The sequence below is a fragment of the Bufo gargarizans genome, chromosome 8 (assembly GCF_014858855.1).
Source record: "Bufo gargarizans isolate SCDJY-AF-19 chromosome 8, ASM1485885v1, whole genome shotgun sequence".
NCBI classification, from domain to species: Eukaryota; Metazoa; Chordata; class Amphibia; order Anura; family Bufonidae; genus Bufo; species Bufo gargarizans.
The window spans coordinates 111,413,319-111,439,213 of record NC_058087.1 but is presented as its reverse complement, the minus strand read 5'-3'; the positions used below and the strand labels follow the sequence as shown (position 1 = coordinate 111,439,213).

The window sequence follows — 25,895 nt, the reverse complement described above, 5'->3', positions numbered from 1 at the left end:
CAGTGCTGCAGCTAGTCGATCGGTTGGTCCACCTGGAAGGTAAAAAAAAAAAAAAAGAAAAACCCAGGCCGCAGCGCAATAAATTTTATTAACTTTATAATAACTTTAGAACAGAACATATAAACTTTATTTAACTTTTGAAACGGAACTTTAACTTTTTTTGCTTACTGGTGTTTTGTTTTGTTTTTTTTGTTTTTTTTTTTACGTTTATAGGGCAAACCTCTCCTTCCCCATGGGACAATGTGCAAAGTGCAAATCGCCCAAAGATGTGGCAAAGTACATTATGCACTTTATCCCAGGTGAAAGGAGAGGTTTGCAGCAGCTGTGAGTGAAAGGGCCCTAATAGCCCTGTGTGCCTGTCCTGTGAGATGCAATCCCTATGCTAAGTGTACCTGTGTGTGGTACTTCCGGAAACACTCTCCAAAGCATAGGGTAGGGTGGTCAGGGCAGTCAGGACAGAAATAGCGGGTGTCACGTCTTATTCCACTCCTGCTACAGACACAACATTTTTTTCGGGGTGGCAGTCGGTTTGAGGTACCAGCAACGACACTGGGGAAATGTCGCTCGTGTAGACGGCTAACTACACTGGTGGATGGGGCCACGGAACCTCCTGGGTACAGGAGGTTCGCGATGATCTCTTCCTGAAATTTGAGGAAGGATCCAGCTCTCCCAGCCTTACTGTAGAGAACAAAACTATTATACAGAGCCAATTGAATTAGGTATACAGACACCTTCTCATACCAGCGTCTGGTGCAGCGGGACACTTAATACGGAGCCAACATCTGGTCATTGAAGTCCACCCCTCCCATGTGAAGGTTATAGTCGTGGACTGAGAGGGGCTTTTCAATGACACGGGTTGCCCGTTCAATTTGGATTGTCGTGTCTGCGTGAATGGAGGAGAGCATGTAAACGTCAGGCTTGTCTCTCCATTTCACCGCGAGCAGTTCTTCGTTACACAGCCCTCTCCCCCCTTGCAAGACGGGTGGTAACGAGCCGTTGGGGAAAGTCCGCGCGACTAGTTCGCGCGGTGCCACAGCAGCCAATCTGTTCTAGAAACAAATGCCTGAAGAGGGCCACACTTGTGTAGAAATTGTCCACATAAAGATGGTACCCTTTGCCAAATAAGGGTGTCACCAAGTCCCAGACTGTCTTCCCACTGCTCCCCAGGTAGTCAGGGCAACCGACCGGCTCCAGGGTCTGATCTTTTCCCTCATAGATCCGAAATTTGTGGATATAGCCTGTGGCCCTTTCACAGAGCTTATACAATTTGACCCCATACCGGGCGCGCTTGCTTGGCATGTATTGTTTGAAGCCAAGGCGCCCGGTAAAATGTATAAGGGACTCGTCTACGCAGATGTTTTGCTCAGGGGTATACAAATCTGCAAATTTCTGGTTGAAGTGGTCTATGAGGGGCCGAATTTGTGGAGCCAGTCAAAAGCTGGGTGGCCTCTGGGACGGGAGGTGGTGTTATCACTAAAGTGCAGGAAACGCAGGATGGTCTCAAATCGGGTCCTGGACATAGCAGCAGAGAACATGGGCATGTGATGAATTGGGTTCGTGGACCAATATGACCGCAATTCATGCTTTTTGGTTAGACCCATGTTCAGGAGAAGGCCCAGAAATTTTTTTAATTTGGAAACTTGGACTGGTATCCACCGAAAAGACTGGGCATAAGAGCTTCCCGGGTTGGCGGATATAAATTGAGTGGCATACCGATTTGTTTCTGCCACGACTAAGTCCAAGAGCTCCGCAGTCAAGAACAGCTCAAAAAATCCCAGGGCCGAACCGATCTGAGCTGTCTCAACCCGAACTCCAGACTTGGCAGTGAAAGGGGGAACTACAGGTGCGGCTGAAGTTGGGGACTGCCAATCAGGATTTGCCAGCACCTCAGGGATTCTAGGGGCTCTACGGGCCCGTCTGTGCGGTGGCTGCGACGGGGTAACTAATGCACGTGCCCCCGTACCAGCTTCAACTGCCCTTCTGGTGCTCGCCACTTCACCATGTTGTACGGCAGTGCTGGTACTAGGTCCAGGATGGGCTGCGCTGCTGGTGTATGCCTCACCACGTAATCCAACAGCGCCAGCCCCACTCTGCTGCCCTTGAAACGGATCCTGCGCAACCTGTGGTCTAGCGACACGGGGCCGGGTACGCCTGGTGCTATCAGGGACCTCAACCTCCTCGTCCGAACTTTGGGTCAGACTGCCACTGCTTTCTACAGGTTCATATTCTGACCCGCTAGATTCGTCAGATGAGGGTTCCCATTCCTCATCCGACTGGGTCAGAAGCCTGTAGGCCTCTTCAGAAGAATACCCCCTGTTTGACATTTGGGCAACTAAATTTAGGGGTATTCCCTGAGACTACCCAAGAAAAAAAAGCAAGCCTGTCTTACAAATGGGAGGCTAGCGAAGTACCGGAGGCCGCTGCGGTTGATAAAAAATATCAAAACTGATTTATTTATTTTTATCGCCGCCACGCTTGTAAAGTGAATGTGCAATGATCAAAAAAATATATATTTTTTGCCACTGCGGCGGGGCGGGCGTGGGTGAACGATCAGGCCTGATCGGGCAAACACTGCGTTTTGGGTGGAGGGCGAACTAAGGTGACACTAATACTATTATAGATCTGACTGTGATCAGTTTTGATCACTTACAGATACTATAAAAGTACAAATGCTGATAAGCGATACGCTAATCAGCGAATAAGTGACAGCGCCCAGCCCACCGCACCGCAAACCGATCGCTAAACTACCTAACCAAGGGGCTTAAACTATCCTAAAACCTAACAGTCAATACCAGTGGAAAAAAAAAAGTGACAGTTTACACTGATCACTTTTTTCCTTTTCACTAGTGATTGACAAGGGCAAGAAGGGGTGATCAAGGGGTTAATTGGGGTGATGGAGGGTGCTCTAGGGGCTCCTCTGCTGGAACCAACCGACCAAAAGGAGCAGAGGAGCACAACAGCCATTTAACACATCATATTTACTAAATATGATGTGTTAGCTGGCTTCTGATTCGTTTTTTTGAAAATCATCAACCTGCCAGCCACGATCATTGGCTGGCAGGTTGATGACGAACTTGTCTTTTAAATTTTGCCGGCCCGCGATGCACATGCGCGGGCCGGCTTTTCACGAAATCTCGCGTCACGCGAGAGGACGCATCGGCGCGTCCACCCAGAGAAACAGGACAGCCGCAAAGACGCAATCCTGCGTACGGCGGTCCTGAGCAGGTTAAGGGGTGTATTTTCTAGAATGGGGTCATTTATGGGGGTATCCACTATGTAGGCCCCACAAAGTGACTTTAGACCTGAACTGATCCTTAACCCCTTAAGGACACATGTCGTACCGGTACGTCATGGCTTTAAATCGTGATTCCGCGCCACAGGGGTTAATCGGAAAAGGAGTCATGTAACAACGCCAGGGGGAGTCATTTGACCTGCGTTTTGCTGCGTTTCCGGTCCATTCGGGTCTCCGGTGACCCGATGAACCGGAAAAAGACTGCGATCGGTGGCGTGATTATACACCACCAATCACAGTCCGAAGATTTGGAGAGGCGGTGCTGGCCCTGGTGCTGAATGCTGCTGTCCAGGGTGCTGATTGGTGCAGGGGAGAGAGGCGCGAGATTCAAACTTCCTGCGCTCCTCTCTCCCCTCCTCTTCCTGTTCTGCATGAGCACCCTGCAGCATAGTCCAGCACCAGCTCCTGAGTCCCCCTAATCGCCATCCATCACCCTCCTGCACCGATCACCCTCCAGGTAGGTTAGGGTCAGTGAGGGAGAGGCACTGTTAGGCAGGGATAGAAGGAAAAAGTTAGGGGGGGGGGGGGGAAGCACATTTATTCGAAACTTTTTTGTTTCAGATTCCAGACCCCTTTTCCAAAAAATATAAATTTCTAAATTGTTTCTCCATCTGCCATTAACTTTTGTGGAACACCTAAAGGGTTAACAAAGTTTGTTAACCCAGTTTTGAATACCTTGTCCCAACAGGGACAAATTTCTTTTGTCGTCATTTTTTCTTTTCTTTTCATTGCATCTGATCTCCTAGAAGTGACTGGTCCTTTTTACTTCCGACGAAGCTGGGCAGTCAAACATTAGGTCTGAGGGCCATCTAGGGTCAGACGGTAGGAGTATATATGATTGAACACAGGGATAAATGTAGGGCTTGAGACCCAGCATCTGTCTCTCTCTCTATATACAGTATCTATCACCTTTGTTTTTTCTCCAACTCACTCCTCCGAGTGGGCCAGTGTTCACACCTCCTGGCTCCACATTTTTTCAAACCTGACCAGTTCACTGTAGTTGGCAGGGAATAATTTTCTTCTTTTTGTCCTCCATGAGAGGTCTGTGTTATTACACATTAAATTGTTGAGCCTATCATTTTAACGCTTTTTTTTTAGATAAAGTTACTATGATCCTCATGCATGTTTATTTACAGGATGTCATTATCTCCAGCGGCTGATCAGGCGCACTAGAGACAACAAATGCACGTTCCTTTCATATATTGTTCTCTTAACAAATGCATCTACGCCAAGCCAATAAATCTACGTCTTGCGCGGGGGCACTAGCCGGCGTCCATACATCAGCCAACAAAACACTGCTCTGCTGAACACATCAGTCTCCCCCAGCCCACAGTCCAGTGCTTAGCACATGGACCATTCGCCGACGGAGACCTCTGCGCCCAGCAGCTGTGACAGGACATACACGGGAAGATATCCACTCCAATGGTTTACCCTGACGCTGAGAGACATGATGACAATACACAATATATTAAATACACATCCTAATAAAATTTCCACAAACACCCTTTTACACCTTTTGTGAGTAAATAAAAGTGAACAGACTGAGCAGGGCGGGGCAGTAGCTCAGCAGAACTTAAGATAAAAACACCTTTGGCTGACTGCGGTTGAGATTTTTACCTTTCCTTACACAAAGAAGATTGGAGAGCAGATTTCTAATATTAATATTTCTACAACAGATAATATTTCTACAACAATATTATGAAGTGATGTACTAATAAAATATATTTTGTACATCATGTATATGGTGTTGATATAGTTCTTTAGATGGAGACTCGTGTATTTTTTGTAGGTTGTGTACTGAGCGATATACGTGTCGCTTAATGTATACTTCTTTTTGGGAAAAAATGTTGGGCTTTTCATGTTTGTTATAGATCTGCCCTCTTCTGCAGGATGTACAGCTATCTGGGTGTTCGTATGACCGATTCTCCAAGATAACACACTTTGTTCCTTTGGCTGGACTGCCCTCGGCTGCTGAACTTGTTAAACTCTTTGTGGAAAACATATTCTGGTTGCATGGACTACCTATGCACATAGTTTCAGATCGCGGAGTCCAGTTGTGGAGAGCTCTTTGCCGGATGCTCGAGATTGAGTTGGACTTCTCTTCTGGATATCATCCCCAGACCAATGGGCAAATAGAGCGGGTTAATCAAATATTAGAAAACTATCTTGTTTCGGCCCAACATGACAACTGGGTACAATTGCTACTTTGGGATCAGTTCTCCTATAATAACCACTCTAGTAAGTCTACTTGATTCTCTCCATTCTTTGTTATTTATGGACACCATCTTTGTACTCCACTCCCTGTTCCTACATACCAGCTGCGGATTCCTCTTTTAAGTATTTCTTAAAGATTTGGCGTTAGACCAAGGACTGCATCAACAAAGCAGTGACTCGCATGAAAACAAATGCAGACAAGAGAAGAAGAAAACAGCCTCAGTTCTCTTCGAAGATAAGGTAAGGTATGGCTCTCCTCATAAAATATCCGCTTAAGGGTTCACAGTTTCAAGTTTGCCTCTCTCTCTGGGGATTCCTATTGCCTTCCACGTGTTTTTACTGAAACCAGTAGTTCTTAATCGCTTCTCTACTTCTCCTTCTACCCTGACTCTGGTATCTGGAGATTATGAGGATGTATTTAAGGTCAAAGACATCCTGGACATCAAGAAGCATGGCAAGACGACCTACTATCTCGTGGACTGGAAAGGCTTTGGCCCTGAGAAGAGGTCTTGGGAACCAGAGGAGAACATTCATGCTCAGAATTTGGTAAAAAGGTTTTTGTCTCGTCTTGGACTCAAGATGTTGCCCTGCTTACCGCCGAGGTCTTGGGGTCCGTGTTCAGCGGTGATCCGCTGCCAGTGTTCCCATTCACCACTGCAGTCCTGGGCTCTGTCTTTGCTGGCATTGTTTGTTCTGGAATACACTTCAGTTTCCTTTCAGCCCTGGCCACAGCATGCCTGCTGCTTGTTCCCTGTAGCACGTCCTGTGTTTTATGGGTTAAACTATGGGGATAAATGTAAAGGGGGTAGTGTATGTTTGTATCCCAGGAAGGGATATGAAAGTAAGTGTGAAATAAACAATTATGGATGATGATTGTGAAGGTGTTGAAACCTTGTGGGTAGAAATTTAGGGGGGGGGGGATGAAAAAATTATTTGTGGTGTGATCTATTATAGAGCCCCCAATATCACTGAGGAAATAGAAAATCAACTGTATGTGCAAATGGAGCGGGCGGTGCAGGCTGGCACAGAAGTGATGATGGGAGATTTTAACTATCCAAACATAGATTGGGAACATGATTCTGCCTCTGCTGCAAAGCCAAGAAAACTCCTAAGCTTTTTGCAGGATAATTTTGTGGGCCAGTTTGTAGAAGATCCTACTAGAGGAGATGCTCTTCTGGATCTAGTAATTTCTAACCGTGCTGAGCTTGTGAATAATGTCACTGTCAATAAAATTTCAAAAAGGCAAATCTCGCAGGGTTAGGGCTGCACTTCAGGACATAGACTGAGAGCAACTATTGTCACATAATGACATTAATGCTAAATGGGAGTGCTTCAAATTTTCTTTGGATAAGTATATTGTTAAATACATTCCTAGAGGTAACAAGTACAAACAAATAAAATTAAACCCCACATGGCTTACAAATAGTGTAAAATGTGCAATAAATGACAGAGGGCCTTTAAGAAATAAAAATCAAAGGGGTCAGCTGTAGCCTTTAAAAGTATAAAGAACTAAATAAATTATGTAAGGGGGTAATAAAATCGGCAACAATACACAAATACAGGTGGCCAAAGAAAGTTAAAACAACCCTAAAACATTCTTCAAATACATAAATGCATAAAAACCAAGGTCAGAACATGTAGAACCTCTAAATGATGGTAAAGGGGTGTTGGTCACTGGGGATCGAGAGACGGTAGAGCTCCTAAATATTTATATTTTTTAGCTCCGTATATACAAAAGAGAGGGCATCTCATCAGGGTGGTACCATAGGTGGAAATAACTCAAATAACATACTTACCTGACTAACTGTAGATACGGTCCTTAATATGCTAAAAATGAAAAGTGAACAAGGCCCCAGGTCCAGATGGATTACACCCTAGAGTTCTAAAGGAGCGCAGTTCAGTTATTGCTTTGCCTCTGTTCATATTATATACAGATTCTTTAATGACAGGCATTGTACCAAGAGACTGGCGCAAGTGAATATGGTGCCCTTTTTTAAAAAAAGGGTACTAGGTCTTCACCAGGAAATTAAAGACCTATAGGCTTGGAAAGTATAGTTTGTAATTGGATTGAAAATTGGCTGAAGGACCGTGTCCAGAGAGTTGTAGTCAATGACACCTATTCAGATTGGTCCGAGGTTATAAGTAGTGATACCCCAAGATTCAGTGCTGGGCCCTTTATTATTTTATTTATTTATTAATGATATTGAGCAGGGGATTAATAGCTCCATATCTATTTTTGCAGATGACACTAAGCTATGTAGAACTGTACAGTCTATGGAAGATATCCATAAACTACAAGCTGACTTGAACACTCTGATTGGGCATCAACTTGGCAAATGAGGTTAAATGTGGACAAATGTAAAGTTATGCATCTTGGTAGTAGTAATCTCTGTGCTTCATGGGAGAGTAACTTAGAGAGATGGGAGAGTAACTTATAGAGAAGGATTTGGGTGTCCTTCTGGATGGTAGATTAGATTTCAGCATACAATGTCAATCAGCTGCTTCTAAGGCCACCAGGATATTGTCATGCATTAAACAAGGCATAGAGTCGCGGGCCACTTTACAAAGCATTGGTGCGGCCTCATCTGGACTATGCAGTTCAGTTCTGGGCACCAGTACATAGAAAGGACGCACTGCAGCTGGAAAAAGTACAGAGCAGAGCGACTAAATTGAGAAGGGCAATGGAGGGTTGTAGTTATGAAGAAAATTTTTAAAAAAATGAATGTATTTAGTCTTGAGAAGAGACGTCTAAGGGGGGAAGGGGAGACATGATTAACCTATAATAAAAAATACTGTGAAAAGTTGTTCCATGTAAAATGCGCTCCAAAGACAAGGGGCACTGCCTCCGATTAGAGAGGAAAAAGTTCAGTCTCCGGAAGAGTCAAAGCTTCTTTACTGTAAGAACTGTGAAGCTGTGGCATAGACTTCCTCAGGACGTGGTCACAGCAGGAACAGTAGACAGTTTCAAAAAGGGTTTAGACAAATTCTTAAAAGTAAAAAAACATTAAGGCTTATAAAAACGTGTAGCAATCTCAATTCCTTTTTGGGATTCGCATCCTCATCTCTCCTTTGGTTGAACTTGATGGACATATGTCTTTTTTCAACCGTTGTAATGATGTAATATACAGTGTGGCAAAACCAACCTCGCCACTGGGTTTTGGAGGGGCCGGGTTGCCAGCCTCTTGCCCCAGGATTATGGCCCATACTAACTTTGAAGGAGAAGACAGGGCGGCCGCACAGCTTAAATCTGTGGAACTGTTTTGGGCAGGAAAGCCATGCTTGCAGCCGGCCAAATGTGACTGGAATTCGGAAACCCCTGCTCGGATCTGGGTGATTTTTGGATATATTGTTCACCCAGATCAGAGCTATCCATGGATGTATACATTATGGGGATATGTGGGGTTTTGAGGTGTGTGACAGAACCATCTGTCTTTGGAATTTTATTGTATGTTATGTGAGGGTACCCAGATAGCTAATCTTAGTGTATTCGTGTGGTCTGAGTGCCATTCACCTAATAATATGCACTCAGACTTGAGCTATCTGGGGATATGTTAAATGTCTGTGTTTCCCTTGGTGCCAATGAGGTTAAAACCCCCCTGAAGGTCTAGTTTGGTGAACCATCTAGCTCCATGAATCTGGTTAAAGAGGTCAGGTATCAAAAGCAAAGGATAATGGTTCATAAGAGAAACGGACAGTCAGACCAGACTTTTTGATGTAGTCTTTCATGACCTGATGTTCTGGACCTGACAAATTAAAAATGCACCCTTTTGGAAATGTGGAGTCTGTAATCAACTCAATTGCGCATTTGTAGAATCTTTGTGGAGGGAGAAAATTAGATGTAGGTTAAACAAACACAACTCATTAATGAGGTTAGACAATTGCAGAGGAATCATTTGCAATGAAGACATGGATATAGTAGAGATGATACAAACAATCTGTACCCCAACTCTCTGGCGTTTTTTCACAATTAATAACAGGATTGTGAACTTGTAATCAAAGTATACCTAGCAAGACATCAACACATGGTTTTCTCATAACCAGAAATAAACAGACTTCACAAAAACCACAGTGAAACTGACACCTTAAAGCAGGGTTGTTCCATTCAGAAGCAATGCACCATTTCCTAAACTCGGAACAAAACTCCTCTACATGCCAACTACCTGGTTTCAAACTAAATAGTCTACTCTCGGCATATGCTGCTTTGTCTATTTCAACATACAACAGACCCAGAGCAGAAAATAAATTGTCCATAGAAACATAGAATGTGTCGGCAGATAAGAACCATTTGGCCCATCTAGTCTGCCCAATATACTGAATACTATGGATAGCCCCTGGCCCTATCTTATATGAAGGATGGCCTTATGCCTCTCCCATGCATGCTTAAACTCCTTCACTGTATTTGCAGCTACCACTTCTGCAGGAAGGCTATTCCATGCATCCACTACTCTCTCAGTAAAGTAATACTTCCTGATATTACTTTTAAACCTTTGCCCCTCTAATTTAAAACTATGTCCTCTTGTAGCAGTTTTTCTTCTTTTAAATATTCTCTCCTCTTTTACCTTGATTCTCTCCTTTTTTACCTTGTCCAACAAGGCAAAGAATCAGAGGGAAGAATAAATGCCCCTAGGGCTCTCCCTGTAACAATGAAATGACAATTCCTACTCATTGCTGATTTACACTAATTTATGTTGAGAAAATCATTTCTCCAATTGGTGCAGTTTATTTATTGTTTTTGTTCCACAGCCTGCTTGTGCTTCCTATGCTCAGCAGGCTGCTTTCAGTGAATTTACAGAAAATCCATCATATGACAGATTCGATGTAATGTCTCCTGTCTCTACACGGGAGTGCGCACTGTCTCTCTCTCCCTGCTAATGACAGCACCAGCCTGCAATGTGTTTTATAGCTCCTAATACACATCCTATTAGGTGCTGTAAAGAACATCCCTGGCCAGTGCTGTCATTAGCATACACATTGTATGATAACGACAGCGCTTTGGCCTGTCATGTTTCAGTGCCTCAATGCCATTCCCCCCCCCCCCTCCCCTGTTCAGGATGGCCAGCACATCAGCGGTCCTACCTCCACCTTCTCCCCCTCAACAAGGACGCTGCCAGGAAAACGCCCTCCTGTTCAGGATAGCCTGAGTGGTGCAGAGTGCCAGCTGTAACAGGGATCTGACTTGCCATGGTATATCATGGTAAAATGAAAATCATCTTCTTACATCCACACATATAATTGGTTAAAATGTAAAAAAATAAAAAAAACACTAAACATGCTTGGTATCGCCGTGTCCGTAACGACCTGATCTATAAAAGGATTGAAAGCTAGTTTGCATCTGAGGAGGCTTTGAGATAGTTTCACACTGAGATCCCAGACCTCCACCCGTGAACTTTCACTCCCTTACAGTGAATATTCTCTCTTCCAGCTAGGAGAGACCCTCAAAGGGAACATTTTAACTAATAAATATATTTGTCATCCTCGCTAATTGAAAGTAATTTTGTAAACCAGGTCTAAGTTTAAATCCCAATGCAATTTAATTCAAGTTATATTAATCGCATTGCAATTTTAACTTGAAGCTGCTGCTGGGTCTCTAATGGAATGGGTCAGCTTGCTAGAATTAACGAAGTTAACGAATATGGAATCTAGCAGTGCTAATTTGTAATCGCAATGCAATATTTGCTATTATTATTAACCGCATTGTGAATCCAACTTTTATAATGCACTATTCTGACATACAGTACTATATTTGTTTTATTAGTTAATTCTACCAATACCACCTATAGCAAAATTGCAAAAGCTGGAATTGCAATGCAATAATAATAGTCGCATTTCTAATCCAACACTATTGCTAAAAGATTTGTATTGCTTGTATTGTTATAGTGAACAAGTGACCACTACATCTTATGTGTTAAATGTCAACCATCGGTATTACTGACTGTCACGGACATTAGCCGTGGGTGTATGCAACCACACAAAGCAGGTGGCCACGGCGCCCGCGTAAGGAGTGATCCATGTTTAATTATTCTGCTGGATGAAGTATAGCTACGTTATTGGGTGTGAAACGGTAAATGATTATGGCAAAAATTATAGTGGTTACATAACACTACAATGTCTGTAACATGTATGGATAGCAGACAAATCTCTCATATGCACATAGCACCTCTATTTACGTGCTACACACTGTATATCCCACTCTATAAAACCCACACCAAACCCACCTCCCCCCTTAAACCCTCCACCACCTTAAACCCCCCTCCATCAACTCCCCCCCACCTCCTCACTCACACACAGTTTGAGAAATAATGATTTGACCTCCAGTATTTCTGTATTCGCTGGTTCATTTACCATAACCCAGGGTGCACCACGTGGAGGGAAACCAGCTGTACACCCCATACCGTACCGTCACCTCACTACACAGGTACACCTCTCCTCACATGGCCATTGGCCAATACCCCATTGCTCATACCCCACACACATACAATTTAAATACAATGTAATGTTTTTAACGGTAACCTAAAATAAAATATTTTCCATTTATAGCCATAATTTTTTTTTAATTCTGATGACATGATCACATTAATTACTAATACTTGCATTTTAAAAGTTTTAGATTACATGTATGCATGTTGTACAAGGTCTATGATTGGACCTCGTCCCGTCACGCGTGCTGCTAAGAGCGCCACAGTCCGCAGTATTCGGTTTGAATTGTGGCACACACATGACCACCGACACAAGAAAATAGTCATAGTGAATAAGTGGTGCGACCATAAGCAGCGCCATGTCTATTACCCTGTTTCCATGTAACGGCGGCTGCTGTATGTAATGATAATGAATTATTACTTTGGCCCAGACTAAATTGTCCATACTGTAACCCCATTGGTTACAATAAAACAAAACACAACACATTTGATAGAACAATAAAGTTTAGTAAAACAATCTTTAAATAAAGATAAATATTAACATAAATAACAGAAGCAAAAAAAAAAAAAATGTGGGAAAACTTTTCATATTGTTTTCTACTCTTGGAGCAGTTTATCAAGGGCCTTTTGGTTGGCCTTCTCCATTAGGCCGAGCTGGCAGGATAATTGGAGTTTCAGCTCCCTTATCTTGCGCATCTGCAGTGCCCTGAACTGCCTCATCCGTTCTCGCTGCTCCCGCTTCACTTTTTTTTTTTTTTTTTCATGTTGTTGTGAGCTGCAAAAGTAAAGGAAATAATTTTAAATGTACTTTAAAAGACATTCATTGATTGGTGTATAAAGCAGATGAAGTCCTGTCTGACCTAGGAAGAAGTACATCAACGACTTAAAAAGATTAAAATAGACAAATCACCAGGACCAGACGGCATACACCCCCGTATCCTAAGAGAATAAAGTAATGTCATAGCCAGACCCTTATTTCTGATATTTGCGTACTCTATACTGACAGGAAATGTCCAACAGGATTGGCGTATGGCAAATGTGGTGCCAATATTCAAAAAGGGTCCAAAAACAGAGCCTGGAAACTATAGGCCGGTAAGTTTAACATCTGTTGTGGGTAAACTGTTTGAAGGTTTTCTGAGAGATGCTATGTTAGAGCATCTCAATGGAAATAAGCAAATAACGCTATATCAGCATGGCTTCATGAGGGATCGGTCATGCCAAGCTAATTTAATCAGTTTCTATCAGGAGGTAAGTTCTAGACTTGACAGCGGCGAATCAATGGATGTCGTATATCTGGACTTCTCCAAAGCATTTGTCAGTGTACCACATAAAAGGTTAGTATATAAAATGAGAATGCTCGGACTGGGAGAAAATGTCTGTATGTGGGTAAGTAACTGGCTGAGTGATAGAAAACAGAGGGTGGTTATTAATGGTACACACTCAGATTGGGTCACGGTCACTAGTGGGGTACCTCAGGGGTCATTATTGGGCCCTATTCTCTTCAATATATTAATTAATGAGCTTGTAGAAGGCTTGCATAGTAAAGTATCAATTTTCGCAGGTGACACTAAACTGTGTAAAGTAATTAACACTGAAGAGGACAGTATACTGCTACAGAGGTATCTGGATAGACTGGAGGCTTGGGTAGATAAGTGGCAGATGAGGTTTAACACTGACAAGTCATCCGTACATACTAAATGGTAAAACACTCGGTAACACTGACATGGAAACAGATCTAGGAATTTTAATAAACAGCAAACTGAGCTGCAAAAACCAGTGTCAGGCAGCTGCTGCCAAGGCCAATAAGATAATGGGTTGCATCAGAAGGGGCATAGATGTACGTGATAAGAACATAGTCCTACCACTTTACAAATCGCTAGTCAGACCACACATGGAGATGGAGTACTGTGTACAGTTCTGGGCTCCTGTAAACAAGGCAGACATAGCAGAGCTAGAGAGGGTCCAGAGGAGGGCAACTAAAGTAATAACTGGAATGGGGAAACTACAGTACCCTGAAAGATTATCAAAATTAGGGTTATTCACTTTAGAAAAAAGACGACTGAGGGGAGGTATAATTACTATGTATAAATATATCAGGGGTCAGTACAGAGATCAATCCCATCATCTATTTATCCCCAGGACTGTGACGAGGGGACATACTCTGCATCTGGAGGAAAGAAGGTTTGTACACAAACATAGAAGAGGATTATTTATGGTAAGAGCAGTGAGACTATGGAACTCTCTGCCTGAGGAGGTGATGATGGTGAGTACAATAAAGGAATTCAAGAGGGGCCTGGATGAATTTCTGGAGCGTAATAATATTACAGGCTATAGCTACTAGAGAGGGGTCGTTGATCCAGGGAGTTATTCTGATTACTTGATTGGAGTCGGGAAGGAATTTTTTATTCCCTTAAAGTGGGGAAAATTGGCTTCTAACTCGCAGGTTTTTTTTTTCCCCCCTTCCTCTGGATCAACTTGCGGGATAACAGGCCGAACTGGATGGACAAATGTCTTTTTTCGGCCTTTTGTACTATGTTACTATAGTAATCCATTATATATTGGTTTAGTTAGGATTATTAATAGTTCTTTTGACTTCAGGGTTATGGACTTAGCAGTTAAGTTGATGCTTTTTATGTAGATTCATTACTTTATAGTGTTCATGTTTTATATTACTGTTGTGTGTTGTACGTTCTTTGTTGCCTGTTTTATAGTTTTTAAACCATTTTTTAGATAAATATTAATATGGTTTTGTGCACTTTATTTTTTAGTCTAAGAAACATTTTATATATTAGATGCTCGTTGCATCTTAATTAAATTGTATGCCTCATTGAGATACTTTATGGAAATCAGTACACCAGTAACATCAGCTTGCTGTAAAAACATTTTTTTTTACATGGGTTTAATTAGGGTCTGGGTTTTTGCACTGAGTGCACAGACAGATATAGTGGCACAGGTCACTCCCGTACTCCATCAAGGGTTTTTATAAAGTGGGGTTTAAAAAATCTGTTCTTTTCAAGTGTGGACAGAAGATGTGAAAACTGAACCTGCAGAGAAATGAGCATGGTCTCTGACAGACCCTAAAGAGTGGTGATATACTAATCTTTTTGTTACACTGCTTGGAGTGAACGCAAAGTGTGGGACTTTAGGTAACACCTGTATGTGGGGACATTTTTTAAATTAAAACATGAACAGAATATATTTACCCTCCTGGCGGGGGGTGGTCACCACCTCGTCGTCTTCCTCCTTCTCGACCTCATCTTCATCAGGTGGGCAATGGGCCTGTTGCCCTGATGGGTCCTGTCTGTTCCTGCTCCTCATCCTCCTCATCCTCTGTCATCTCCTTCTCTTCCACCACCACCTTCTTTCTAGAACGCTTAGCGCGTACTTTCGGAAGAGGAGCACCTGTAGTGACCAAATTTTTCAAAAATACCAAGATAAACAAGGAAAGCAAAAAAAAAAAAAAAAAAGGTAACGGTACACAAATTTATCTATGGTAGGATCTGGATGGCATAATGATTACCCCTATGTTTGATTTCACTTGATTTGGTGTTAGATGAAACTACAAATGAAGTCTTTCAGATGGTTTACAGTTGAGTACGTTAATAGCTAGGATAAGGTAGCGGGGGGGGGTATTGGTTCGCAAGGTACTGTTGCAGGGTTATTGAAATGAGGTGGACCAAGTCAACTGTTTTGGCATTGGATAAGGATTTACATCATATATCCGTATCTCGCTGTGAGTGTATGTATATATTTTAAAGGAATAATCAGCTACATGTCTGAAGGGTTAAACAGAATTAGCTGTATAATCTGTATGAAGGACAGGAGGTTGGGTGACATCATATTGAAGGGTGACTATATATACATTTACCTCCTGTCTGTATAAGGAAAAGTTTGTAGTCAGCATTATTATAACAAGAGCTGCCTGTCTGAATAAGGAATTGCTCCTAGTTAGTATTATTATAATGAGAGCTGCAGCTATTCTTGTATGTATGCTTGGAAGCATATAAGGTCCTGTATGGAAAGAATAAATAGAACTGTTACTGACATCATACTGCATTTGTCACTGACATGTTCTCCAGACGTCTGTCTTCGGGAACAAAGGAAGGAATTAAGGTGCATTGAGAAGGAAATTACTCTTTCAGTTGGGGGCTCTGTCCGCGGAGTAGAACAACACAGAAATTCGGTAAGTAACGGAACAATCCTGTCTAACGACTGGGGACATTCCGATGCTTTCTGTAACATTTTCTGTTGCTTCTATTTTGAATCCGCTTTAGACACTCTGAAAAAATTGGTAAACTCTCTTTAGGCAAGCTAGAATGATTACAAACTATCTTTAGGCAAGATAGAATGAAAAAAAAAATGGTGTCTATCTTTAGGGAAGATAGACTGTAAGTAGACTCCTGGCCAGGTCACAGAGATAAATTCTTTGGGAAATATTTAATAGATATATCTTTTCGGGAAGGATACACCAGAGGAATTATTTTGGGAAGAATTCAAATAGATTCTGCACCTTGATTTTTCTGGTCACCCCCTGTCTATTGCCTATTTTCTGTCGCTTTCTTATGCTTTCTGTTATGTTATGATGTTATAAAGCATTAAGTAATTTTTTATGCTGAAGGTAAGCAGCGATTGATACTGTGACGCATGTACTAACTTTATTGTGTGTGTTCTGGATGACCTTCTAACCCAGCAACTGGTGAATGCAAGTAACTGTTTTAAGGGATCATATTAACAGGCAGTTGAGCAGGTGGTTGTGCATAAACATGAGTCCTTCACGATTCTGTACAGCCAGTCCTGGGGACAATTTTGCTCTGCCTCCATCTCAATTAAGTTATGTGACATGGGTGCAAAGCAAGGAAAGGTCTCTCCACCCCCTCCGAATGTAGGAGAAACATGTACGGATTATGTAGCCCGGGTCTGTGGGGCTGATTATTGTTTAGTTACTCCCTAGGTTGATAATCTTTCAGTATGGACAGAGTGGGTGAAGAGTATAAATTCGTTCCCTCGGGAAGGGGCTAATAACACCTTCCATATGGATATGGTAACAAGGGTTATGTTTGGGTGACACTGAAGCTTACCCATATTATGGTCCAGACCCCCAGTGGGACATGCAGTGTATGCAGTCGGGAGGGGTAAATTTCCTTACTTATGCACCATAATGGTATGATTGACCAAATCAAAAGGTTCACAAGCAGAAGGCAGGGAACCAGGAGGGATATATAAAAAGAGACATGAGGTAGAAAAAGAATTGACAAGGGGTTCACTCCAGAAGCCCCCTCCTCCCTATTTAGGAAATATCCCACAGATATATCCATCCCTTCCAAAATACGTCTTAGATTGAAAAGGCAGTACTTTGAAGCCCAGGTAATATTTCATTGGCTCAAAGGGGAAGAAGATAGGAGGAGAAGAGCTGACACTCTAAAGTCCTTCCAAAGTGCACACTTTTTCTTCAAAGCATCTGTTAGGTTATAGTTTAGACGCTGCCCACAGCACAGTTCCTTGCCCCCCTCCTTCTCCTCATGTCATTGCGTACACAGTGCTTCGAGTTACAGCAGAAAAGGGAGGGGAAGGTGCCTCCTGAGCTAAGAAGAACTTTGTGGCAGCTTTGGATTGACCAGTTAGTGTCCTGGAGATCCGAGAACATGTAGACTACAATTCACACATTTCTAACAATAGAGATGTCATATCTCCCTTGCGCCTTAGATCACAACAAATGTTTTCCCAAACCTGAACATATACCTCCTCATGTGGACAGTGACCTTGAGGAACAGTTCACTTTTATGTCTATAGGGGTCACCTTGTTAAAGGAACCTATTGAAGTTGATGATATTAATAAGATTGTTATTATACCCATAGCCCCTGTGGTTCCAGGCGTACCATCTCTGCTATCAGCTATTCCTGCCCGTGCAGAGTTTTTCTCTGTTAATGATTTAGAAGAATGCATTTTTTTCTGTCCTAGTTGACAAGGAGACACGGCCACTTTTTGCCTTCATATTTAAATTTCGCCAGTATACATGGTGTAGAATGCCTCACGGTTATGTAGACTCCCCAGTAGTCTACTCCATTGTCCTCCAAGTTACACTGCGCCCTTGGACTGCCCCTCATGGTTCTGTCCTTCTACAATATGTGAACGATCTCCTCATATGAAGTTCTACTCGGAAGCCCTGCCAGGCAGACTGTTAGTTTACTACTGTGGTTATGTGACAGTGGTCACAAAGTTTCTAGGAAGAAATTACAATGGTGTATGGAAAGAGTTGAGTATTTGGGCTTTGTTCTCAGTAAAGGCGGGAGGAAAATCAGCCATGACAGAATTACCACCTACTGGGTCTGCCCCGCCCACAAACCAAGAAGGACATTGTAACGGACCGTTTCAGCAGTCAAGGGGTTAAAATCCGTTTAGGCGATATGCCCCTTTCCGAGAGACAGGCACAGCTACTGCAGAACACCAACCTCCCGAACTGGATACAAAATAGCACTCCAAACTGGAACCTCGCGAGTAGCTGTCAGCAGACGAACAGGAAAAGGATCCAATCAGCTTACACTCCTGGCAATCAGTCTCCAACAGCATACAGGGAATCCCCCCAATAACGAGACAAGGCTCCGTCTTGAGGGTCAGCAGTGATCTGAAGTGCTGGCACACCCAGCCTGGTTTTTATTACAGTTTGTTGCAGATACAACATATCCCCACAATGCATCATGGTTTCCTCCCCTCTGTCCCGGAGACGACCGAAGACAATCCAATTATCTCTCAGGACAAAGGGGAGATCACCAATACACATGTGGAGACAACAGGACAGGAATCGCCACCCAAACACACAATGGCACACCGCCACAGCAAACACAGACATTTAACATATCCCCAGATAGCTCAAGTCTGAGTGCATATCATTAGGTGAATGGCACTCAGAATACACGAATACAATAATATTAGCTATCTGGGTGCCCTCACATAACATACAATTTAACCGAACGCATAATAACATAAAATACAATTCTACAGACAGATTTAAGCTGTGCGGCCAGCCTGTTTTCTCCTTTAAAGTTACTATGGGCCATAATCCTGAGGCAAGAGGCTTTTAAACAGCCCTCTCCAAAACCCAGTGGCGAGGTTGGTTTCGCCACAGACATGTTGACCTTTCTTGGCATGATTGGTTACTGCCGCCAATGGATTGCTGATTGTTCCTACTATGATAATATTCTGAGACAAGCCACTAATACTGAGATGCCTGATTTCATTAACCACCTCCCGACCGCTGTACGCAGATATGCGTCCGGGAGGTGGTTGCTTTACTCCTCCTGGACGCATATACGCGTCATCTCGGGAGACGCGAGATTTCCTGTGAACGCGCGCACACAGGCGCGCGCGTTCACAGGAACGGAAGGTAAGCGAGTGGATCTCCAGCCTGCCAGCGGCGATCGCTCGCTGGCAGGCTGGAGATCCGAATTTTTTAACCCCTAACAGGTATATTAGACGCTGTTTTCATAACAGCGTCTAATATACCTCCTACCTGGTCCTCTGGTGGTCCCTTTTGTTAGGATCGACCACCAGAGGACTCAGGTAGGTCAGTACAGTCGCACCAAACACCACACTACACTACACCCCCCCCCCCCGTCACTTATTAACCCCTTATAAACCCATGATCACCCCATATAAACTCCCTGATCACCCCCCTGTCATTGATCACCCCCCTGTCAGGCTCCGTTCAGACGTCCGTATGATTTTTACGGATCCACGGATACATGGATCGGATCCGCAAAAAGCATACGGACGTCTGAATGGAGCCTTACAGGGGGGTGATCAATGACAGGCGGGTGATCACCCATATACACTCCCTGATCACCCCCCTGTCATTGATAACCCCCCTGTAAGGCTCCATTCAGACGTCCGCATGTGTTTTGTGGATCCGATCCATGTATCCATGGATCCGTAAAAATCATGCGGACGTCTGAATGGAGCCTTACAGGGGGGTGATCAATGACAGGCGGGTGATCACCCATATACACTCCCTGATCACCCCCTGTCATTGATCACCCCCCTGTCATTGATCACCCCCCTGTTAGGCTCCATTCAGACGTCCGCCTGATTTTTATGGATCCATGGATACATGGATCGGATCCGCAAAACACATGCGGACGTCTGAATGGAGCCTTACAGGGGGTGATCAATGACAGGCGGGTGATCACCCATATACACTCCCTGATCACCCCCTGTCATTGATAACCCCCCTGTAAGGCTCCATTCAGACGTCCGCATGTGTTTTGTGGATCCGATCCATGTATCCATGGATCCGTAAAAAATCATGCGGATGTCTGAATGGAGCCTTACAGGGGGGGGTGATCAGTGACAGGGGGGTGATCACCCTAATCACCCTGATCACCCCCTGTCATTGATAACCCCCCTGTAAGGCTCCATTCAGACGTCCGCATGTGTTTTATGGATCCGATCCATGGATCCGTAAAAATTCATGCGGATGTCTGAATGGAGCCTTACAGGGGGGGTGATCAGTGACAGGGGGGTGATCACCCTGATCACCCCCTGTCATTGATAACCCCCCTGTAAGGCTCCATTCAGACGTCCGCATGTGTTTTGTGGATCCGATCCATGTATCCATGGATCCGTAAAAATCATGCGGATGTCTGAATGGAACCTTACAGGGGGGGTGATCATTGACAGGGGGGTGATCACCCTGATCACCCCCTTTCATTGATAACCCCCCTGTAAGGCTCCATTCAGACGTCCGCATGTGTTTTGCGGATCCGATCCATGGATCCGTAAAAATTATACGGACGTCTGAATGAAGCCCCCCCCCCCCCCCCCGGTAAGGCTCCATTCAGACATTTTTTTTGGCACAAGTTAGCGGAAATTGTTTGTTTGTTTTTGTTTTTGTTTTTTCTTACAAAGTGTCATATTCTACTAACTTGTGTCAAAAAATAAAATCTCACATGGACGCACCGTACCCCTCACGGAATCCAAATGCGTAAACATTTTTAGACATTTATATTCCAGACTTCTTCTCACGCTTTAGGGCCCCTAAAAAGCCAGGGCAGTATAAATACCCCACATGTGACCCCATTTCGGAAAGAAGACACCCCAAGGTATTCCGTGAGGGGCATATTGAGTCCATGAAAGATTTAAATTTTTGTCCTAAGTTAGCGGAAAGTGAGACTTTGTGAGAAAAAAACAAAAAAAAATCAATATCCGCTAACTTATGCAAAAAAAGAAAAAATTCTAGGAACTCGCCATGCCCCTCATTGAATACCTTGTGGTGTCTTCTTTCCAAAGTGGGGTCACATGTGGGGTATTTATACTGCCCTGGCTTTTTAGGGGCCCGAAAGTGTGAGAAGAAGTCTGGGATCCAAATGTCTAAAAATGCCCTCCTAAAAGGAATTTGGGCCCCTTTGCGCATCTAGGCTGCAAAAAAGTGTCACACATGTGGTATCGCCGTACTCAGGAGAAGTTGGGGAATGTGTTTTGGGGTGTCATTTTACATATACTCATGCTGGGTGAGAAAAATATCTTGGTCAAATGCCAACTTTGTATAAAAAAATTGGAAAAGTTGTCTTTTGCCAAGATATTTCTCTCACCCAGCATGGGTATATGTAAAATGACCCCCCAAAACACATTGCCCAACTTCTCCTGAGTACGGCGATACCACATGTGTGACACTTTTTTGCAGCCAAGGTGGGCAAAATTTCGCAGGCCATTTTTTACACATTTTGATTGCAAGGTACTTCTTACACATTTGGGCCCCTAAATTGCCAGGGCAGTATAACTACGCCACAAGGTATTTGCTAATGGGCATAGTGAGTTCATAGAACTTTTTATTTTTTGTCACAAGTTAGCGGAAAATGATGATGATTTTATTTTTTCTTACAAAGTCTCATATTCCACTAACTTGCGACAAAAAATAAAAAATTCTAGGAACTCACCATGCCCCTCACGGAATACCTTGGGGTGTCTTCTTTCCCCAAAACACATTCCCCAACTTCTCCTGAGTACGGCGATACCAGATGTGTCACACTTTTTTGCCGCCAAGGTGGGCAAAGGGGCACATATTCCAAAGTGCACCTTTCAGATTTTGCAGGCCATTTTTTACACATTTTGATTGCAAGGTACTTCTCACACATTTGGGCCCCTAAATTGCCAGGGCAGTATAACTACGCCACAAGTGACCCCATTTTGGAAAGAAGACACCCCAAGGTATTCCGTGAGGGGCACGGCGAGTTCCTAGAATTTTTTATTTTCTGTCACAAGTTAGCGGAAAATGATGATTTTTCATTTTTTTTCTTTTTTCCTTACAAAGTCTCATATTCCACTAACTTGCGACAAAAAATAAAAAATTCTAGGAACTCGCCATGCCCTCACGGAATACCTTGGGGTGTCTTCTTTCCAAAATGGGGTCCCTTGTGGCGTAGTTATACTGTCCTGGCAATTTAGGGGCCCAAATGTGTGAGAAGAACTTTGCAATCAAAATGTGTAAAAAATGCCCTGCAAAATCCGAAAGGTGCACTTTGGAATATGTGCCCCTTTGCCCACCTTGGCAGCAAAAAAGTGTGACACATCTGGTATCGCCGTACTCAGGAGAAGTTGGGCAATGTGTTTTGGGGTGTCATTTTACATATACCCATGCTGGGTGAGAAAAATATCTTGGTCAAATGCCAACTTTGTATAAAAAAATGGGAAAAGTTGTCTTTTGCCAAGATATTTCTCTCACCCAGCATGGGTATATGTAAAATGACCCCCCAAAACACATTGCCCAACTTCTCCTGAGTACGGCGATACCACATGTGTGACACTTTTTTGCAGCCAAGGTGGGCAAAATTTCGCAGGCCATTTTTTACACATTTTGATTGCAAGGTACTTCTTACACATTTGGGCCCCTAAATTGCCAGGGCAGTATAACTACGCCACAGGGTATTTGCTAATGGGCATAGTGAGTTCATAGAACTTTTTATTTTTTGTCACAAGTTAGCGGAAAATGATGATGATTTTATTTTTTCTTACAAAGTCTCATATTCCACTAACTTGCGACAAAAAATTAAAAATTCTAGGAACTCACCATGCCCCTCACGGAATACCTTGGGGTGTCTTCTTTCCCCAAAACACATTCCCCAACTTCTCCTGAGTACGGCGATACCAGATGTGTCACACTTTTTTGCCGCCAAGGTGGGCAAAGGGGCACATATTCCAAAGTGCACCTTTCAGATTTTGCAGGCCATTTTTTACACATTTTGATTGCAAGGTACTTCTCACACATTTGGGCCCCTAAATTGCCAGGGCAGTATAACTACGCCACAAGTGACCCCATTTTGGAAAGAAGACACCCCAAGGTATTCCGTGAGGGGCACGGCGAGTTCCTAGAATTTTTTATTTTTTGTCACAAGTTAGCGGAAAATGATGATTTTTTTTTTTCTTTTTTCCTTACAAAGTCTCATATTCCACTAACTTGCGACAAAAAATAAAAAATTCTAGGAACTCGCCATGCCCCTCACGGAATACCTTGGGGTGTCTTCTTTACAAAATGGGGTCCCTTGTGGCGTAGTTATACTGTCCTGGCAATTTAGGGGCCCAAATGTGTGAGAAGAACTTTGCAATCAAAATGTGTAAAAAATGCCCTGCAAAATCCGAAAGGTGCACTTTGGAATATGTGCCCCTTTGCCCACCTTGGCAGCAAAAAAGTGTGACACATCTGGTATCGCGGTACTCAGGAGAAGTTGGGCAATGTGTTTTGGGGTGTCATTTTACATATACCCATGCTGGGTGAGAAAAATATCTTGGTCAAATGCCAACTTTGTATAAAAAAATGGGAAAAGTTGTCTTTTGCCAAGATATTTCTCTCACCCAGCATGGGTATATGTAAAATGACACCCCAAAACACATTCCCCAACTTCTCCTGAGTACGGCGATACCAGATGTGTCACACTTTTTTGCCGCCAAGGTGGGCAAAGGGGCACATATTCCAAAGTGCACCTTTCAGATTTTGCAGGCCATTTTTTACACATTTTGATTGCAAGGTACTTCTCACACATTTGGGCCCCTAAATTGCCAGGGCAGTATAACTACGCCACAAGTGACCCCATTTTGGAAAGAAGACACCCCAAGGTATTCCGTGAGGGGCACGGCGAGTTCCTAGAATTTTTTATTTTTTGTCACAAGTTAGCGGAAAATGATGATTTTTTTTTCTCTTTTTTCCTTACAAAGTCTCATATTCCACTAACTTGCGACAAAAAATAAAAAATTCTAGGAACTCGCCATGCCCCTCACGGAATACCTTGGGGTGTCTTCTTTCCAAAATGGGGTCACTTGTGGCGTAGTTATACTGCCCTGGCAATTTAGGGGCCCAAATGTGTGAGAAGTACCTTGCAATCAAAATGTGTAAAAAATGGCCTGCAAAATCTGAAAGGTGCACTTTGGAATATGTGCCCCTTTGCCCACCTTGGCGGCAAAAAAGTGTGACACATCTGGTATCGCCGTACTCAGGAGAAGTTGGGGAATGTGTTTTGGGGAAAGAAGACACCCCAAGGTATTCCGTGAGGGGCATGGTGAGTTCCTAGAATTTTTTATTTTTTGTCGCAAGTTAGTGGAATATGAGACTTTGTAAGAAAAAATAAAATCATCATCATTTTCCGCTAACTTGTGACAAAAAATAAAAAGTTCTATGAACTCACTATGCCCATCAGCAAATACCTTAGGGTGTCTACTTTCCGAAATGGGGTCATTTGTGGGGGTTTTCTACTGTTTGGGCATTGTAGAACCTCAGGAATCATGACAGGTGCTCAGAAAGTCAGAGCTGTTTCAAAAAGCGGAAATTCACATTTTTGTACCATAGTTTGTAAATGCTATAACTTTTACCCAAACCATTTTTTTTTTTTGCCCAAACATTTTTTTTTAATCAAAGACATGTAGAACAATAAATTTGGTGAAAAATTTATATATGGATGTCGTTTTTTTTGCAAAATTTTACAGCTGAAAGTGAAAAATGTCATTTTTTTGCAAAAAAATCGTTACATTTTGATTAATAACAAAAAAAGTAAAAATGCCAGCAGCAATGAAATACCACCAAATGAAATCTCTATTAGTGAGGAGAAAAGGAGGTAAAATTCATTTGTATGGTAAGTTGCATGACCGAGCGATAAACGGTGAAAGTAGTGTAGTGCCGAAGTGTAAAAAGTGCTCTGGTCATGAAGGGGGTTTCACCTAGCGGGGCTGAAGTGGTTAAATGGTCTGATGACATGTTACAAGCTTTTAGTCATTTGAAATGTGCTATGGTTTCAAGTCCTGGTTTGGGCCTACCCGACTATGGCGTGATGTTTCACTTATTTGCCAGGGACAATTGTGAAACCATGTCAGGAGTCCTGGCGCAAGATTATGGAGGTAAATTCCGCCCTGTTGCTTTTTTTTCAAAGGTGGTTCCCGTACAGGTTCAGGGCATGCCTGCGTGTCTCAGGAGTTTGGCAGCCTGTGCTATGGCCACGCCTATCACCCTAGGTCATCCCACTACTCTACATACCTCACACAATGTTCAGGCCCTATTGAGGAACATACATACGCAACATATGTCGGCACAAAGGCTGAGTGGATATGAGGTTTTGTTGCTATCTAATCCTCAACTTCATATCAAATACTCAGCACCTACATTCGGTCCAATGGCTATACTGAATGCCCTTCTTGGCTACAAGGGAGAGCAAAATGATTTGCCTCCTCCCCATGTCCGTACTGAGCTTATACTTGAACATACCTCACCTAGGCCTGACTTACAGTCCACACCCATTGAAGGAGCACCTGATGTTTTTGTGGATGGATCCTGTTCCCGCCCTAATGACAACACTTATCATGCAGGATACGATGTGGTTCAGCTCCCTGATGTTATACTGGAATCGAATCCTATATCTTTTCAGTCGGCCCAGGCTGCTGAACTGATTGCCCTCACTAGAGCTTGTTGTCTTTTTGAGGGGAATGATTTAAATGTATA

General features: G+C 43.2%; 1 long non-coding RNA gene across 1 annotated transcript; it reads right to left on the bottom strand.

Annotated features, from left to right (window-relative positions):
- Positions 1-12,505: 12,505 nt before the first annotated feature.
- On the bottom strand, positions 12,506-18,423 carry LOC122945260. Its single transcript, XR_006391109.1, has 3 exons — positions 18,373-18,423; positions 15,126-15,324; positions 12,506-12,697 (listed from the first exon to the last, which is right to left on the bottom strand). It is a non-coding gene; the product is annotated as an uncharacterized LOC122945260 (long non-coding RNA).
- Positions 18,424-25,895: the final 7,472 nt, after the last annotated feature.